Source organism: Vulpes vulpes, chromosome 12 (genome assembly GCF_048418805.1).
Source record: "Vulpes vulpes isolate BD-2025 chromosome 12, VulVul3, whole genome shotgun sequence".
Taxonomy (NCBI): domain Eukaryota; kingdom Metazoa; phylum Chordata; class Mammalia; order Carnivora; family Canidae; genus Vulpes; species Vulpes vulpes.
This window is the reverse complement of record NC_132791.1, coordinates 93,589,511-93,608,526: the sequence shown is the minus strand read 5'-3', so window position 1 is coordinate 93,608,526 and position 19,016 is coordinate 93,589,511. Positions and strand designations below refer to the sequence as shown.

The 19,016-nt window shown below is 44.9% G+C and overlaps 1 long non-coding RNA gene across 1 annotated transcript in view; it reads left to right on the top strand.

Annotated features, from left to right (window-relative positions):
* Positions 1–19,016, top strand: part of LOC140594908 (uncharacterized) — a 57,922-nt gene that overhangs the window by 14,163 nt on the left and 24,743 nt on the right. Inside the window, exon 2 of the long non-coding RNA XR_011996181.1 lies at positions 3,672–3,785. This is a non-coding gene — a long non-coding RNA (uncharacterized lncRNA). The remainder of the gene's footprint in view (positions 1–3,671; positions 3,786–19,016) is intronic.

Genomic DNA, 19,016 nt, shown 5'->3' with positions numbered 1-19,016 from the left:
AATCCCACGTCGGGCTCCTGGTGCGTGGAGCCTGCTTCTCCCTCTGCCTATGTCTCTGCCACTCTCTCTCTCTCTGTGACTATCATAAAATAAATTTAAAAAAAAAAATTAAAAAAAAATGTAATGTGCACTGGGTGTTGTATGCAGCTGATGAATCACCAAATTCTACTTCTCAAACTAATAAAAAAAGAGAAAAGAGAGAGAGAAGACATAGCAATCAAATGCAACGTGTGGACCTTATTTGAATCCTGATTCAAACATAAGGTCCTGTCAGCTGGTGCTGTAAATCAAACTATTTATGGGTAAAATACCATAATGTCTGGGATTTGCTTTAAAATATGCCAAACCAAAGAAATTGGGTAGGTTGGAGGTGGGGTGTGGTGAGGTGGGGCAAATAAAATAAATGGGTAAAATGTTGGTAATTGTTGAAGGTAGGAAGTGGGTAAATGCAGGTTCTTTCCACCTTTGTGCATGTTTGAACATTAGCATAATAAAAGTTAAAGTGAGCGTCGTTTCTGAATGAAGGGATTTTCCTGAGTAAATAAATGAAGGGCCAGCACCATGGAGCAGCATCCTTGGTTGTTCCAGGAGTGACTCAGGGTGGGACTTTGGCTGCTTTCCTAGTTCTCCCCTGGGTGAGGTGGGTGGGGACCATGGTTGAAGCTGGAAGGCACAGGCTCTGAGTTTACCTGATAACAAGGATCCACTCCTTACTCCTGGCACTTTTTATCAAGAATGAAACAATCCATTGGTTATATTAGACAAACTAGTCAATCAATCAATCATCATTTATGGGGCTCCCTTACTTTAAAAAAGTTAATATTTATTACTGCAAAGTAACACCTGCTACTTTATTCTATTCAAAATTTTAAATTCTAGGTAGTTAACAGACAGTGCAATATTGGTCTCAGGAGTAGTATTTAGTGATTCATCACTTAAATACCTCACCTGACGCTCATCACAAGTGCCCTCCATAATGCCCATTCCCCCATGCAGCCCATCCCCCACCCACTTTCAAACATATTACACACAGTTGTAAGAAGTCAAGTAGTTTGACACAATTTACAATAAAAAAGGGCAAGTTGCTCTTTGCTTAACTCTTTCCCCACTTGGATTTTCTCTTGCCAGAGCTGCAACTTCTAGCTCTTGTAGTTCTTTCTCATGATTATTTATTTCCATAGGTCAGAATCTGTTTACCCTCTTTCTCTCTTATTTTCCAATTTTAGATGTAAACCTATGGCCTCCCACTGGAGAAAGCGAGGATTTAGCTCTTACATCACCCTCCACGCATACAAATTTACCTCTCCTCCTATTTTCCCAATCGCTTCGCTTTTTTGGTTGAATCAATATTCAGTGTTTGTGCTGTGAGAACCAGGTAAATAGTGGTCACGGCACAGCCAAGTGGTGAGCTCAGAGTCTATTTTCTTTCTTGTGAAATGTTTTGGTCTTTCAGATGTTAATAACGGCCTCATGTGGTCATCTCATTTGCCTCAACCTTTCATCTCATGGGCTCCAAACCTTTCCTGAGGCCGTGGAAGTCCAGTATGTTCTAAGCATACTCAGACACCCTCAGGTGTTTGATTCCTTTGCGTTCTTCTTTCCCCGCTGAAGTCCCTCCCGAATATCTATATTCCAGTTCCAGAATGAACAGGCCACTTCACAGATGTGCCCCGGAGCTTCCTTTTACCTCCTTGCTTTGCTAAATCCCTGGTTTCTTGGATCCCAGGCCTCTTTCCTGGTTTGCTCCCATATTTTGGCAGAGCACTTACACATGGTTTCTTGAGAGAGGGGAGTGTCCTGGGGAGTAATGAATCTTTTTTTTTTTAATGTTTATTTATTTATGATAGACATAGAGAGAGAGAGGCAGAGGGAGAAGCAGGCTCCATGCCGAGAGCCCAACGCGGGACTCGATCCTGGGACTCTAGGATCGCGACCTGGGCCAAAGGCAGGCAGGCACTAAACCACTGAGCCACCCAGGGATCCCGGGAGTAATGAATCTTACTCTTAATCTTACTCTTACGTGTAAGAGAACACGAAGAGCCGGGTGTGTCTTCTCACAGGCTAGGTTCCCTGTGACGTAGGCTCTGAGAAGGTTAAGGAGCTGAAGGTTCACTAGAGATGCTCTTGGGCATCAGTACATTGGAAGAGAAGGAGCCAGGATTGGGCTAAGGGAGTAGCTGAGCTGCTGTGCAGTCTCAGTGGGGCCCCAATAGCACTACAGTTGTTCTGGAACTGAGTGAAGTCTGTAGCGTTGTCCCAAGTTGGGATGACGGTGCGTGGCCTTCATATACCCACAACAATTAGACATCAGATTCCAGCCCCTCCAGGAAGTGGCTGTGGTCTTGAGTGAGGACCTCTCTTCAGCCAAGAAGAGCTCCACAGGGAGCTGGGAGGGGGTCTGGGCAGCACATCACAGCACCCACCACACTCCATCCCTGAGCTACTTGAATCCATTATCTTATGTCAGGTCTGAGAGCAGTTTCTCTGGGATTCCAATGGGCCTCTTTTCCAGGGAAGCTCAGAAGATGGAAATTAGTGGGATAACTTGCAGCTCTTACTATTGAAGCTGGTCTCACTACCAGGAGAGCTCTGACCCCACCGGCCAACAAACGGGTGGAAGAGATTACTAAGCACCAATTACACATTCTGAGCCTGGGGAAATGACTACTAGGCGGGTCTGTAAAACCAGCAGACCTACAGTGAGCTGGGCCATGGCCAGGACTGCTGGGCCCCATATCCAGTCCCACTGTCACAGGGGATGGGGCATGATACCACTTGGGGTCATTGGGTAGAAATATCAACCTGGACCCTGTAACTGATACTCTTGAAATGTTTGAGTGTTTCCTTTCTCGAGTGACCAGTCACCTGTGTTAATGACTATAGGTTTTTCTAAAAAAGAGCTAACAGACTCATTACTGTATATACTTACTACGGTATATCAGGCTCTTCTTCCTGGGGCTCGGCTTCTCCTTTAATAAATGGGTTCTGGGTCTATAAACTGTCATAGGTCTAGAAACAGAGAAGGTAAAATGACTACCGGGGCCACCATTCTCAGCATCTAGCTCATCCATCCTTGACTTTATAATTGTACAGATCCAATCATATCCCTCCTGCCTGCCCATCTATTCTGTTTTTTGGGGCCCTATATTCTGTTAACTATTTCCCAAGCTTCCCATGGGGCAGGCCCTCTGGCTGCCCCTCTGATCTGGGCACTCATGTGATAATTGCCTCCATTTGGCTCCTGATGGTGATTGCCATCACCTGGCCTTCGATTGTTGAGGGGATTTGGTGAGCCCCGTTCTGTGGCGGAGCCACCACTGAACCTCTGAGGGATGCTGGAGCTCTCACCTGTGCCTTCCTTAGTGCTTTAGGGAGCAGGGTATCCTCTAGGCTTTCTCTGTCACACCGTCCACTCCAGTGTGCCTGCTCCTCGTTCACCATTTGCCATGACAGTTCAGGCATTTCTACTTCACTTGGTGTGGGCCATTGCTTTTCCATACTTTAAGGGCTATTTGCACCATCTCCTGGGGCCTTGACAGGGTATTAAATCTTGCATCCCAAGAGGGTGCTCCCAAAGCAACAAACCCTTATAAACCCTTTCTTACCCAATCTTCTATCCTGGATCCTTTGATGAAGCACCAGCATAACCAGTGCTACATGTGTCCTCCCAGCTCCTGGTAGGAAACGAAGGCCAGTGCTGCAGATCCTCCTACTTTTACCACGTAGCTGGACCAGCATATCCCAGCTGTGCGATGACGTACCTAACCCTGGTTATCGGCCTCATGGTAAGGTGGGCAGGTGAGGGGCAAGGCAGATTCTGAGTGGGGGGGAAAGTATGTGATTTTGTGGGAACAGGCCTTTGTTGTCCTGAAACAAGGGAGGAGTGCTAGCCCTTCATAGGGAGGAGTGGGCCACTTCTGTGGGCTCAGAAGGTTTAGGGAAATCTGGGAATTCAAAATTTTTGCTTGCATCCACTCAGATGTCCTCATCCCATGTGTTAGAGTCCTGTTGTTTCTCAAAAAAGGACCAGGTCTTGGTAAAGACGATTAGGACTTAAATCTACTCTTAAGATTTAAAATCTTGAGTCTGTCCTCGGCCTTCTCTGCCCTCTTACTGCAAGACATTAGGATCTCTGTATGCTACCCAGAGGACCCTCTGGCTTCCACACTTAGCTTCCCCCTCACCCTTTTAACAGCAGCATCTACATTTTCTTAAAAGATTTTATTTATTTATTCATGAAAGACACAGAGAGAGAGGCAGAGACAGAAGCAGGCTCCCTGCAGAGAGCCCTATGTGGGACTCGATCCTGGGACCCCAAGATCACACCCTGAGCCAAAGGCAGATACTCAACCACTGAGTCACCCAGGTATCCCTAACATTTAAATTAAATTTAAAATTTTAAATATAAAATGTATACTTTATATCTGCAGGGTTGTACTACTGTCATGACAATCTAATTTTAGAATATTTTCATTGCCCCCTCTAAAAGAAATCTCAAATCCACTAGCAGTCACTCCCCATTTACCCTTCCCCTAGCTCCTGACAGCCACTAACTACTTTCCACCCTGTAGAAGTGCCTATTCTGGACGTTTTGGGTAAATGGAATCGCATAGTATGTGGCCCTTTGGGACTGGCTTCTTTAACTTAGCACAATGTTCTCGGGGTTCATCCATGTTGGGGCGTGGGTCAATACTTCATTTCCCTTTCCTGTCAAATTCCATTGCATAAATTTGCCACCTTTCGTTTATCCCTTCATCAGTGGAGGGAAACCCCACTATTTTAAGAAGGCCGAGGATGGGGAGTAGGGGTGGGTCTTTATTTTTAATTCCATATGCTTTTGTAGATTGTAGAATTTTCACAGAAAGCAAGTATTCCTTCTGTTAGAAGAAATCAGAGAGTGAAGTCGGGGGTGATGATGACGTCAAATATCAGCCATTACACAAAGACCATCATTGGAGACAGTGGCTTAGAGCTTAGAAGTGGCTTAGAGCTGCTGTTGGGGACGTTCGTGTGCAATGGGAGGGTGAGGCCAGGTGATTGAGGATGAAGTGCGGCTTGGGGAGAGAGGAAGTAGAGACTCAGAGGAGGAGTAAGGAAAATAGGAATATATTAGGGATTGTGGTTATAAAAGCTTCTCAAATGCTACCCCCTTTCGTCATTTTAAAAATCCCAAAGAAAGACTTCTCTCAATTTGCTTACTTTGAGGAAATTCTGAAAATATACAAAGTTTGCCAGCAATTCCAGAATATTTTGATGTTGCAAATGCTAGTCACTACTTGCATTCATGGGCTAGGGCTGCCACTCTTTCTGGAACAAAATACCAGACTGGGGAGCCTAAGCAACAGAGACTTACCTCCTGGTTCTAGAGGCTGGAAGTCAGAGATCAAGGTGTCAGCAGGGCTGGTTCCTTTGGAAGCTTCTCTCCTTGGCTTGTGCACTCTATCCATCTTCTCCCTGTGCCCTCACGTGGTCTTCCCTCTGTGTGTGTCTGGGTCCTGATCTCTTTTTATAAGGACACTTGTCAGATTAGACTAGGCTCTCATCCTAATGACCTTGTTTTAACTTAATTACCTCTTTAGAGGTCTTACCTCCAAATACAGTCCTCTTCTAAAATACTGGGGGTTAGAACTTCAACATATAAATTTTTGGAGCAGGGGGACACAATTTAGGCCACAACCCTGGTGGCCATTTCAGGATGCAGAGCCAGGTGGTTCCCTACAACCAACATGGCCTGCCTGCCCTGCAAGAGCGGTCAAGACGGCCACCACTGCCCACCTAGCTCCCCTTCCTCCTCCCTCCTCAGTCCCTTACGTCATCTCCCACAGTGACACACACATTACACTCCTGAATCCTAAATGTGAATTGACTGCTCCTCATTTATCCTGGGTGTACCCAACTTATTTGAATCATCTTAGGGCCACTCCTATTCCTTTCCTTGCTCATTGGTCACTTGAGCTTAAAGAGGTTAAGCAAACTGTGAGTTCAAAGCCACAATATATATACTGATGCTTGGGGTTTGGGACGTAGACAGGGAACCTCCCTAAAGTATCACAATCTTCCTGGTCCTTTGGGGGGAACCGAGGCATGCCCAGGGAAAGAAAATGTGGCCCAGAGGAAACCATCCCCAGAGAGAAGTGTGCTCCTAGAGAGATATCCTGTTTACTCTGAGTCATTTCTGAGACTGTGGCAGCTCATGTTTTTTGGTAATTTGCTAATGACATGGTATCTATTAAATATGTATATAGAAAGGTAAAAATAGGTTGAGCATTTTCTAAATAGCTCTGGCTCAAAGCAAAGCGGTGAAGGAGCCGCTAGTTCTTTTTAAGGCAAAATAAAGCTGCTCTTCATCACCCCAACCACCCTTGTACTGCATCCCAGGACAAACAAGAAATGCCCCAACCAAAGAAAATGAGAATGCTGTTCTTGACTGGATTGCTTCAGAAATACGCCTGGACCCGAGGGTTCCAACTTTTCCGGGATTCATTCTTACAGAGTCTAACCCTTGTGGTTTTTTGGTAGGAGGTAATTTCTGTGCTGGTTATGATTTGAAGGAGCTGGCCCACAGCTCAACCTTGCTTAAATTGGAACAAGATGTCACCAGTGATCTTGCTCCCATAGTAGGCACTTGAAAATAGATTCTTGTAGGACTGACGGCTTCCAGGCCATTCTGCGGGACTCCTGTTACTTTCCATGACTAGAAATGACACCACCATCCTGTCACTGCTTTTCAAGTCCCTTGTACCATGTAGGAAGTGTGAGTGTTGTGGGTGGTTTTTTTTTTTTTTCAAGCAATGAAGGCAATGGCAAAGAATTTTTCATAAAAACAAGTGACAAATTTCACTCAAGTTACTGACACATAAAAGGAAAAAATTAGTTGTTGCTTTGAAGCTAACCAGAAACAAATGGCTCTGTTTCTCCAAAGGAAAAGTTGGAGTTTAGTTATGATACATCCCCTCCCAGAAATCTAGGAAATTATACATACTGTACCCTCTGTTTATAAGAATATGAATAACATGATTGTGTGCACAGGGTCAATCGCAGTTCAGATGAGAATTTACTGCTGTTAACCAGCAACTGCATAAAGGGAGAAAGAGCTGCTGTTAACTCCTTATTCACATGGTCCAAGTGCCTTCCTTGGAAGAAACAGAAAGCTCCTCGAAGCTGGGAACTACGTCTTTGGTGTCCTTAAGTATCTCCGCACATGCAGGGCAGATGCTGCGGTGGGCACGCAGTGGGGTTCACTGAAGGCGTGAATTCCATCCAACCAAAGAGACAAGCAGAGTTTGACTTTTGCATTGAGAAATGGGAGTGGCTTTATTTTAGCTGCACTGTTGAGGACCTTGAGGGCTGAGCCATTGAGAGCTACGGGACCCTTGAACTCGCTCTCAGGCGGGGCTTTGCACACCTGCCAAATCAGGTCGTGCTCTTAGCAGCTGCCACAGTATCGCCACGAGGACAAGGGCTGTGTGCGGCCTTGGTGTTAAGTGTGTCCCATGCTTCCGTCCCGCTTACCCTCCCAACCACCCAACAACAGTGGGCACTGTCTCCAGTTTGGAGATGAAAGAGGGTGAGCAGCCCGAGACCCCGTAGTGGGTGGCATGACTGGGACCCACACTGAGGCCTGTCTGAGTGCCAAGGCCGCCTCTCCTGGCTGCCCTCCATGAGTTTTGAAAAGGGATCATGTTTTGTTCCTGAAGCCCAGTAGTCTGTAGGACCGTATGGCCCCAGGGGAGGAGCTTGGGACTAGAGCTTAACCAGTGGTGGGGTATTTGGGATGGCAGGTACATCCCAGCCTATGAGGCACTCCCTCACTCGCTGGAAGGCCCTCTTGAACACAGGAATACCCAGGCAGACTTCAAGCAGCAGAACCACCAGGGATACCAGCCTTAGGAAGAGCCATGGGAGCCAGAAGATGCTAAAGGAGAGGGGATGCCCTACCAACCCAGATGTGGAGGGCCAGGGAGCGGGATGGGGAGGGGAAAAGGTGGTGATTTGGGCCTCAGCCCTGCCACCAAGCCTCCAGGCCTCTGAGGGAGGATGGTGGGGCCCCTACAGGATTGTTCATAAGCACCTTAGGCCTTTTCCCCACCAGCTGATGGCGCCACTTCCCTCTTCTAGTGTGGGGCCCTCTGAGTCCCAGTGCCATCCCAGCCACCTGCAGTCCCCAAACTGGGGCAGGGGAGGAAATGCAGGGCAGCAGGATGAGTGTGTGTAGTTTGGAGTCAGACGAATCCAGCGGTGGTTTGGGGCAGTTGTGGGCAGCTCCTTTAGTGGCCCTGAGTCCCCCGTGGGGCTCATAGTACCCACCTTCCACGACCCTGGGGAGAACAGAAATAGGAGTCTGAGCACATGAGGTTCTGTTGGATGACGCCTGGCACCCTAGAAATGGCCCATGGCTGTTTTCTTTCTACATTCAACCAACCTCAGCCCCCCTACCGAGGGAGAATATTCCGCACTGACACGCACTTGAGTCAGCTCGAGGTGGGGTACAAGTACATCTGGGTTTGAACACAGAGACAAGGGGAACTTTTCCTGCCTTTCTTTTCCCTGCATTTTCTAAATCAGTCGGAAAAGTGGTCATAATACACCGAGAAGCACTGATGAGCATAATCTGGAAGCTGGAAGTAACTCCCCAAGGAAGGTGTTGCCTTCCCTGAGTCTTAAAAGAAGAGCCAGTTAGGCAGTGTGGTGAGCTTGTGCTTGTCAACTTGAGTAGGCTGAAATGACCTTGCCCAGAATTCCCTTCCCTGTATGGATCTGGGTTAGGATTACTTACTAGAGAAATGTGCATGAGGTCCAGGAGGTAAAGGACAAGCAGCAGCCATATTTATGCCCAGAATGTCAGCGTAGGACCAGACGTCATGGTTGCTCACACTTGTGGTTACAGATCTGTTGACCTGCCCAGTTGAGGTGAGGCAAGCAACCAGGCCTGCACCTCCATCCTCTCCCACCAGACTTCCTCCATCAACTTCTTTGACTCCTAGGCCATGTGTGTGTTTAGCTCTGTGATGAGGGATGCCAGCTTCCCCCATAGCACCACTGAAGTTTGAGGCAAGAGAGGCCATCACGAGCTCCATTCATGCTTCTGGGCTCCCAGCTTATCCATGTGGGTTCTGGTTTGTCCCTGACTCTCCCCATTTCACATCCATCTTTCCTTCCCAGACTCAAACACAGTCCTGCTCACTTCAGGCTCAGCACCAGATGCAGACACAAGAGCTGCGCATAAGCTGTTTGACCAGCACCCACAGTTGTGTAGGGTCAATTCCCTGCAATAAACCCCTTGTTCTAGATCACTCCAGTGGTAACACCTCTTTGGTCAACCTTGGTGGGTAGACCAGTTACAGATGGCTGGGGGAGAAAAAATGGTCCAGGCAGGAGGAACAGAATGAGCAGATTCACAAAATGTTGGAGTCTATACAGGGAACCACAGGGAGCTCGGTGTTTCCGGAAGTCACACGAGAAGCAGGGAGAGGAAGATGGGACCAGAAAGGGTGGAAATGCCTGGGCGGTGCAGGGAATCAAATGCCATGCTAGACATTTGGGCCAAATGAGAAACAGCTGAATGAAGGAAGCTTCTAAATGTGTGGGAAAGCCGCGAACAGTTTATGTGATCTGTTATGCTATTTGTTGTTCTCTGAATAATGTTCCACATGACAAGTCTTCTTTAGAATAGAATATACTATTTGCTTTAAGAAATGGTGTTTTCCACTGTCAGATGACAAGAATTGGATAACATTCTACTGGGATAAGATGGGCTATGCTGTCTAATAAATAAACCACAGATTTCAGCGGCTGACTACCACAAAGGGTTTTTCTCGCTCCTGTCACGCTGATAGGATGGCTTTCTTCAGTGGCTCTTTATCAAGCAGTGTCTGGGGATTTCAGGATCCTTTTATCTCAAGACCCTGCAATCTTCAAAGTGTGGTCTGTAAGATTGGCAGGAGAGGAGAGCTTGTGGACAATGCTGCCGGCGGGGCAGGGTGGGTCACTGGGGGCCAAGAAAGTGCTTGCCTAACTTCCCAGAGCAGCACCTAGTCTTGCCTCTGCAACTACTGGAAAATGTGGGCGGGTAGGAGAGAAATAAAATGGGATCTGGTAAATGCTTAAGACTATATTTCTTACCCATCTCAGTTCGGGAGCTTTTATTTACAGCTCAATGGTAGCGACAGCATAACCATGTTAGCACATAGTTGGGCTTCTTTTTCCATGACATGAGTTAGAGTTGCTATTCTTGTTTCCATGCTTTTTATATATTCAAAGACAAAAAAAATTAACTGCAATTTTTCACATCAGAATTGAAGGCTGTTATTCTAACACTTAAAATGACTCCTCTACTTTTATCTAGATGAGCTGGCCCTTGCCTAATAAATAACCTTTATATGCAAAGAGTTTTAGTAGGAAGGGTCTCTCTCCAGAACATATTTCCTTTGTTTCCTGTGATAACCCCCTGGGTACCAGGGATGGTTTGGGTCAGAGAATATCAGCTAACAAAAAGATAGAGTGATCGCTGGTCATGATTATGAAAATGCAGAGGAGAGAAGTGCCTGGCAGCCAGGAGCACATCTCTCTTTCCATTTCTGTTCGTCTTGTATCCACGGTCATCCCTAATTTGTGGGAAGCTGGCACAGGCGGGATAACAGGTTTGAATATATTTCCCCACAGACACAGTCTTACAAATAAATGGTGATTAGGCGTACCTGCAAGAGGACCACCAGTCTCGCGCTTTTCTGGCATATGATGGATTAAGTAGGTGAAGTTGAACCATTTATTACATCAGTTGTTGCAATTGCTATATTATAAGTGCCGGATAAAGGACTTAAACTTTTGAAAAAGGGCCTATTCTTTCCGATTTTCAAGGGGTCCCATTTATAAAATTTTCGTGCCATTATGTCTTTAAGGGGGAGGTGATAAAGTGCTTTGAAAACTATAAGATGTTGCATAAAATAGCATAATGTTTTAATTTCTCGTAGAGAATGTCAGATTGAGCACATGGCAGCACGATGGTTAATTTTATGTGTCAACTTGGCTGGGTCATGGTGCCCAGATATTTGGTCAGACACCGGTGCAGATGTCACTGTGAAGGTATCTTTAGATCAAAGTAACATGTAAATCAGTAGACTTTGAGTAAAGCAGATTGTCCTCCAAATTGTGGGTGGGCCACATCTAATCACTTGAAGGCACTAAGAGGAAAAGACTGTGGCCCCCTGAGGAAGAAGAAATCCTGCCTCCAGACTCACAGCTGCCACATCCATTCTTCCCTCGGTCTCTAGTCTGTTGACCTGCCTTACAAATATCAGATTTGCCAGCGCTCACCATTATATGACTCAATCTTTCAAATTTCTCCCTCTCTCTGGTTCTCTGTGTGTGCATGTGTGTATGTGTTTGTACACATATCCTACTGGTTCTGTTTCTCTGGAGAATACTAACTAATAGAGATATTTTTTGAACAAAGGAAATAGACAATATTTACTAATTTGCATCTGAAATATTTGGAATTATACACCTATAAAATATGCTTTGAGATATACTGACCCAATTGATTAAGGAATCTACTGTTTCTTTTCTCTTTCTCTCTTTCTTTTAGAGAGAGAGAGCAGGGAGACAGGGAGAGAGAGAATTCAAAGCAGGCTCCATGCCCAGGGCAGAGCCTGATGCAGGACTCGATGCCGGGCTCAATTTCACAGCCCTGAGACCATGACCTGAGCCAAAATCAAGAGTTGGATGCTTAACCAGCTGAGCCACTGAGGCACCCCAGGAATCTGCTGTTTCTTATGGACTTATCTTTAGCCATCTTCAGGATTCTCCTATATTCTAGAAACCCGTTATGATGTGTCCCACTTCCGCGTGCTGTGCTTGAAGGCAGAGAAGCCAAAACACTCTTAGGTAAGAGAACCCATAATCCAGCGATGAACCCCAAACTGTTCATTCTTAAATCTATGGAGAGGATTGTGCATACTTCTTGCAAACTCTTATTTCTACTCTGATAAGGAATTAACTTCGCGTTAGGTACACCTTCAATACATTCCCAGAAACAAAGGACATTGGCACTGACTGCTATTCAATAGCATTTAGGACACAAGCCAATGGAAGAAATGAAAATTTACAATATGCCTGACTTAGACTCCTGTGACTTAGCTCTCTGCACCCAGGCTTGGATAGAGTTCTGAACCTGTGTGATGTGCCGGGTTTGCAAGACGGTTGGATATTTGAACAAGAAAGGCCACACAAAGAACCCAGTGTCAGTTTTAGGAGGGTGATTTGTACGCATGAGGTATTATTACCTCCTCCTACACAATGCACGAAGAAGGAACCACATCCCATAAGGAAGCCATGCAGTGTCATAGCTGCTGCCTATGCCATGGTCCTCGGGGCACATCACAGAGCACTGGTGTCTGCTGAAGGAATTAAAATGAAACAACACGAGAAGCCGTGGAGAATCACATAGAAGAGAGGTCAATTTACAGATGTCTAATCTAGGCTACATTTTAAGAAGCGTCCCATTCTTTCCCACATTACGTAAGAAGACGGTGAGTTTGAAAAGATTACAAAGGAAGGAGAGAATTAAAAAGAGAGAAAACAAGGGAAGGGCCAAGTTAGGAGTGAAGATCATTTGAAATTATTCTTTTGTGCTCCCTTTTCCTTTCCCTCTTCTGGAAGTCGGGGAGGTAGTGTGTATCTCCTAGAGTAAAATGACCCATCGTAAACCTCATAATGTCAAAAATCTGAGTCTTATTTATCATCCACATTAAAGGCAAAAGCCACGCAGCTGTAGCTAGGAGTGATCTGAGAGGAGCCCAAAATGAAAGCAGACAGCAATACGGGCGTGGATTAAAACTATGGCTTTTATTACAGAAGGCACAGATGAGAGCAGATGGGGGAGCAGAGAGGACTTTCACGTGTACGGAGGAGGATGGTTGGGTGAAGAGAAGCACCAAGGTAGAGAATGAGGAGCTGTTCGGTTCCACGTAACCTTCCCATGTGGGCTCTTGGTGGAATGACAGTCGTCTTTCCGCCTTTCTCAAGACAGTAACAGCAGCAGGGCGGTGGGCCCCTGCCCTGAACATTTAGCACGGTGCCTGGGCCCCAGCAGGGCTCCCCATATGGCTGAAAAATCAGACAATTTCCTCAGGAGTTACTCTCAAATTAACCTGTCATGTTTGGCCTTACTATGCTAAGGGATCCTCAATTAAGTCCTGGCAACTTGCTCCCCATCTTGGACTTCTGTTTCTGAGCACATGTCCTTGGGCAAGTCAATCATCTCCTCGGGCCTCTGCTTCCTCATCGGCATGGTCTTTAGATTCTCTCTGGCATCAAAGTTCTGCTTCTGTGAAACTAGCTCCAGGTACCCAAAGCTCAGACCCCATACATCTTACTTTACAACTCAATCCAGTTCAATCACAAATATCCAAACGGTATTTATAAGTACCTAGAATGCGCAAGACACCGCATTCGCTGCTTGAGGCATGTGAACTTGTGAGTGTGATAGGCCTGCTCTCGACGTCAAGGAGCAGATCCTCAGGAAGGGTGGAAAGCATGACAGGAAGTAACTGCCAGAAAGTTCCAGAAGCCCGCAGGGGAAGTATTGTCTCCTTCCTACCTGGATAGTGACATTTTAGAACTAAGGAAGGGGTGGTGTGCTGAAAGAAGGGGAGGAAACTGGAGGGCTCACCGGGCAGGGAGTTCATTTTTCTCTAAAGATGAGGAGAGCTTCACGAGGGGAGACACTGAGTGTGTTCAAGAAGGAGCAAGTGTTCCTCTTGAGCAGGATTACGGTGTATGTCCAGAGGGATGGGGGAAGGAAGGTGGAGGGCTCCATGTGCCCAGACACTGAACCCAACTGGCTCTGAATATTTCTGTGGAAGGTCAAGAGAGGATGTACGTGACAGAGAAGTCAGCAGAGGGGAGAGGTGGAGGGACAAAGGTGTCCAGGAAGACCGTAGCAGTGGCCAGTGGTTGGACAGCTTCCTCGTGCTACACCTGGGCAGTTCGTAGAACACGCTGCGACATGGCATGTGGTAAATGAATGTGGTTGTGAGAAGTCTCTGGTACTGAGACTCTGTGCTTCTGAGGCTGCTTGCTTGTTTTTCAAGTGTCCCCTGGAAGAAGCTTTCGGAGCCTGTCCTAGCTCATGGGTGGGTGGGTGGGTGGGGGCGTCAGCTTCTCCTCTTGGCTGGTCTGTTGCCTTTCTTTTCTTTCCTTTTCTTTTTTTTTTTTCTCCTTCTTATTTTTTATTTTATTTTTATTTTTTGGCTGTTCAGCAGTGGTTTGGTACATATCTGGGTGAAATGGCTCCAAAGGGAGTGACTGTAGATGATTCTTCCACCCCCACTTTCACCCCCCCAATCCCATAAGGACATATACCACTTCATGAGACAGGGTTGGAAATGGGAGAATCATGAGTCCCAGCCAGCTTTAATTGTTGACTTTATTGCCTTTTTTTTTTTTTTTGATTAACGTAGAGAGCAAAACAAATGAGTAAAATATATATTCTTAGCTATTCACAATAATAATGATAATGATAATAATAATAATAATAATAATAATAATAATAAGTGACCATTGCTATTATACCAGGAAGATAATGCAATAAGACTTTCCACCTCTTGTTTTCATTGCTTACTTTTAACCCACCTGCTCATTTCTGTTTGTTTGATTTGTTTGTTTGTTTAAGCAACTCCTGGCGGGTTTTTTGTTGTTGTTGTTTGTTTGTTTGTTTGTTTGTTTTTTAACTCCTGGTGTTTTTTAAGCCTCCTTGAAGTGGCAGTCCCAGAAACTTCACACAGCAGGGAATGATTCTGGATCCAAGGGCATTGCGTCTCCCAGGGTATTTATCTAGGAATGGCTCGGTGAGGAAGCCGAAGGGAGCCTGGGAGGCTGAAATCCTCCCATCACCCCGTGTGCATCCCTCCCTCCCAACTGGTCAGCTTAACTGACCCCTCCTTTCTATTTTTGTTTTAGGCAGTTGAGCCTCTCAGTGGGCTTTCCTCATTCTGCTGCTTTCTTTGTCAAGATTTTTGTCTATCTTTGTCAATTTTCTGGCACAGTTTTTGTGTATATGAGTGAGTTTCTATCAAACGGTTTCTACCAGAAACTTTCTTTTTTTTTTTTTGTACCTTTTTTCCTATTGTGTTTTCATTTACACAATCTTGCCCTTTTGCAGGTGAAACAATGCATCATTCATACTTCAGTTTTAGATGTTTGGTTGTGTTGACACACATGGAATAACAGATGTTTCATGCAAATGGGGCTCTCAGAGTTAATTCAGCTTTGTTTGCAACCACTCTTTTTGTGAATTTGGATTTTTTTCAGCTCCTACTCTTTCCCACTTTTCCCTTTTACTTATTTGGAAATATATTTGTCACATAGTTGAATCCTATGTTATCCCTTTGTGGTGCCTCTAAAGCCACCTTTCTAAATTTTCAGCATGTTCGAATGTGATGCCTCTATGGTGGTCAGAAAAGTCCAGCTTGTGATAGTTACTTCTAAACAGCTGTTCTAGAAACGATGCACCCAAAGTTTTTGGTAAGGTTCGAGCATTGCTTTATCTGGTGGGTAACACACACACCCCACAATGCAAACCTTATAGTTGACAAAGAAAAAATTATGGTGCCCAAGGGGGAAAAAAACAACAAAAAAACAAAGATAAAAGGCAGGGCAAAAACCTCCTCAAAGTCGGGCATTTGTTTAAAGTTGCTAAATTACACATTTTGAACCCGAAAAATGTTTGTGAAAAGTGCTCTGAAATTATTAGACCACAATACTTCTTTTGAGTCTGAAAACCATTTAGAGGTTCTGTGACGTGGAGCTCGGCTGGCCAGGGAGGCAGTGCCATCGAGAGCACTGTGACAGGCTGGGAGACCAGAGAGTGGCTGAGCACTGAAGGTCTGTCGCTGCATGTTTCAAGACTGGCTGTGGTGGAAGCAAGGGCATGACAGAGCTAACAACATGGGAGCTTTCATTGGAGAAAGGAGATGTTGGCCATCTAATGCTTCAGGGGAATCCCAAGGCTCTGTGTATGCCTGGGTAGTGAAGGAAGTAGGGGTGAAGTTACTGGAGCTGAGGTGCTCAGGGATCAGTGAGGTGGGCAAGCTACCAAGTGGTCTTCACGGATGCTAATGTCCTTCAGAAGCTCGCAACTCAAGGGAGACAGAGCTGTGAGCCAGAGCAGGATATGCCTCTTCTTATCACTCTCTGTAACTAAATGTCAATCCATCATTCAGGCAACACTCATTTAAAAAATAGACGTGCCTTGAGTACCAATCATATGGCAGCCACTGCTACTGGAGTTCCAGAAGTACCTTGGGCATGGTTCTGAGCCTGGGGAGCTGACTGCCTGACTGGGGAGGGGGACACATGGACTAGTTATCTTAAGCAGAGCTTGAAGACTCACAGGACTTTGGGGGGCAGGCTGGCCATGTAAATGGTGGCGTCAGCAGGTGTAGTAAGTAGAGAATATGTGGCAACTGCAGTGAGCCAAGGCGCTCATAGCTTCCCTAAGGGAAGCAGCCACTACTCCCTGTTAGCAAATCTTCTAATTTTCTTTTCAAAGTCAGAAATGCAGACATATGGGGGTGTAATTTCCCAACTTTAAGATTTGAGCAGGTGATTAAAAAATTAAAAGCACAGTATGGGCCAATGATTTGTGAACTCTGAGTTAAAAAACTGGAGCTGCAGGCAACCTTGGGTTCTGACTCTGTTTCTGGCTCCAATCCACTGGTTATCTTAAACAAATCACATGGCTTCTCTGGACCCCAGTGATCTCATTTATAAAATGGAGCAGTAAGCTGCAGAATTTTTCCTAGTTCTATGAGTCTATGATTTCAATGTCTATATAGACCTCTAATTAATTTTTGTCTGCAAGGAAGGTGGGAAACACAAGGACCATATCTTTTATGTTCTTCCTCTGAAATGTGTAGTGTCAACAGGAGGCTGCCACCCTGGGGGGAATTCATTATGGTGCCCAACGCTGGCTTCCCGGGTTCTAAGAAGAGGCCAGGTTTGGAAGCTACCGTGATGAACTTTGTATCTCTTGCTCTCTCCCATGCTATAGTCAACAAGGGTGGCAGGATGGTGTAATGGAATTGTCCAAATGGGCATATGCTGGAATCTCAGACTTGTTTCTTAATGATCTCTGTGACTGGGAAAATCATTTCCCCTCTGTCCCAGATGTCACCAGCTGTAGAGGTGGAAAAAAAGAATGTCCTCCCATAAACATTGTATGCTTCTCTCTGTCAGAAGAGAAACACATCATCTCTTGTATGTGTGTCTATTTGTTTTTCTGTTTTGCCTTGAATGCTACAAAGCTTACCAGAATGCAAAATACCTGGATCAAGGTAGCTTAATTGGCCAAAGTATTGCTTTGACTAAATCAGAAGTTAATTAATTAATTATTTTAAAAAATTATCTTCAAAATTGCCATTAAAGGCATTATTCAAAAGTTGCTCAGTGTTTCTTAAGTGGGAAGATAAAGGGACATCTTTTGTGAAGTAGGCTGCAGGCGGTACTCTCGATGGCCAATTGACTTCCCACTGAGCTTGCATTTTGCTGAGTGAGGTATGGTGGAAGGGCATGAGCGGAATTGCTGCAACTAATACAGAGGATTTTTAGAGGTGTGGGTGAGGGGATGGGGAATAGCAAGAGAGAACGGAAAGGAAACTTAGCGGAAGGGGAAGTGGAGAGGAGGCCTTGGGTTGGACAAGAACGGAGATCATGGCTAATACAAGTTGGAGGTTATGTCTTCTGTGTGACATAGTCTTTTTTTTTTTTTCATCTTGCAAAACCCTTGGGAAAATCTTGCTAATGATTTTTGCTGCTGTTTTGATGTGATGAGTGATGGGCCAACCTCAGGTGTGCAGGGTGAACAGAGACCACACAAATGGTCCAGCCACCCATGGGTTACACTGATAGAAGGTTCTCCATGATATTTTCTTGCCAAATGTTACTGCCAGGAAACAGTAGGTCTTGCCAAATAAAACTGTATGCTTCCTTCTGCCTAATGAGAACTATATATGATTCATCAGATGCTTTATTTGTTTAGCTTTGGCTAAACAAGGTTAGAACAAGATTTAGTGCTCCATTGTATAAGATCACTGGTTCCTAGTGCATTGCTTTTTCTCTCTGTTATATAATTTCTGATCTCTCTTTCCTATATTTATTTTAATTGTAGATCTTGTATATTTTAAAAACATCTCAAATTACTGTGTTTTAAGACACTCCAAATCATTTGTGGGGGCCAAGGAGGGTCTAAACAGCACCATCCAATGTAATGTTGTACAATGACAGAAATGTTCTATATCTGTGCTGAACACCAGTGATCGCCATTAGCCACATGTGGCTCTGGAGCATTTGAAATGTGGCTAGTGCAACTGAGGAACTGAATTTCTAATTTTATGTAATTTTAATTAACAAGTTGAAGTGTAAGAAGCCACTTGTGGTGAGTAGCTGCCATATTGGACAGTGCAGGCCTAACCATTTATAAATAAATGCTTCTGAACATCTGAAAAGGGGTCCTTCTCAAGTGTAAATGTTGTTTTCTTACAGGATTGATTAACTTGGAAAAATCTTTTTGTAAAATAAGGAAAGATTATTGCATTGCATTTGTATAGTATGAAATTATAAGGCAGCTTAAACTCCATTTATTTATAAAAATAACAAAATTAACCAAGTGCTTTCTATTTCTTAGAGCTTTGATAGTTTCACTATCAATTTATTTTTTATTTTTATTTTTTTATTTTTTAAAGACTTTATTTATTTATTTATGAGACACACACACACACACACACACATACACATACACACAGAGGCAGAGACACAGGCAGAGGGAGAAGCAGGCTCCCTGTGGGGAGCCTGATGCGGGACTTGATCCCAGGACCCTGAGATCACAACCTGAGCCAAAGGCAGATGCTTAACCACTGAGCCACCCAGGTGCCCCCCACTATCATTTTATATTCCAATTTTTATTAAATGAGTGTGATTTCCTAATCATCAAAACTAACTGATAATTCTTATTTTAAATA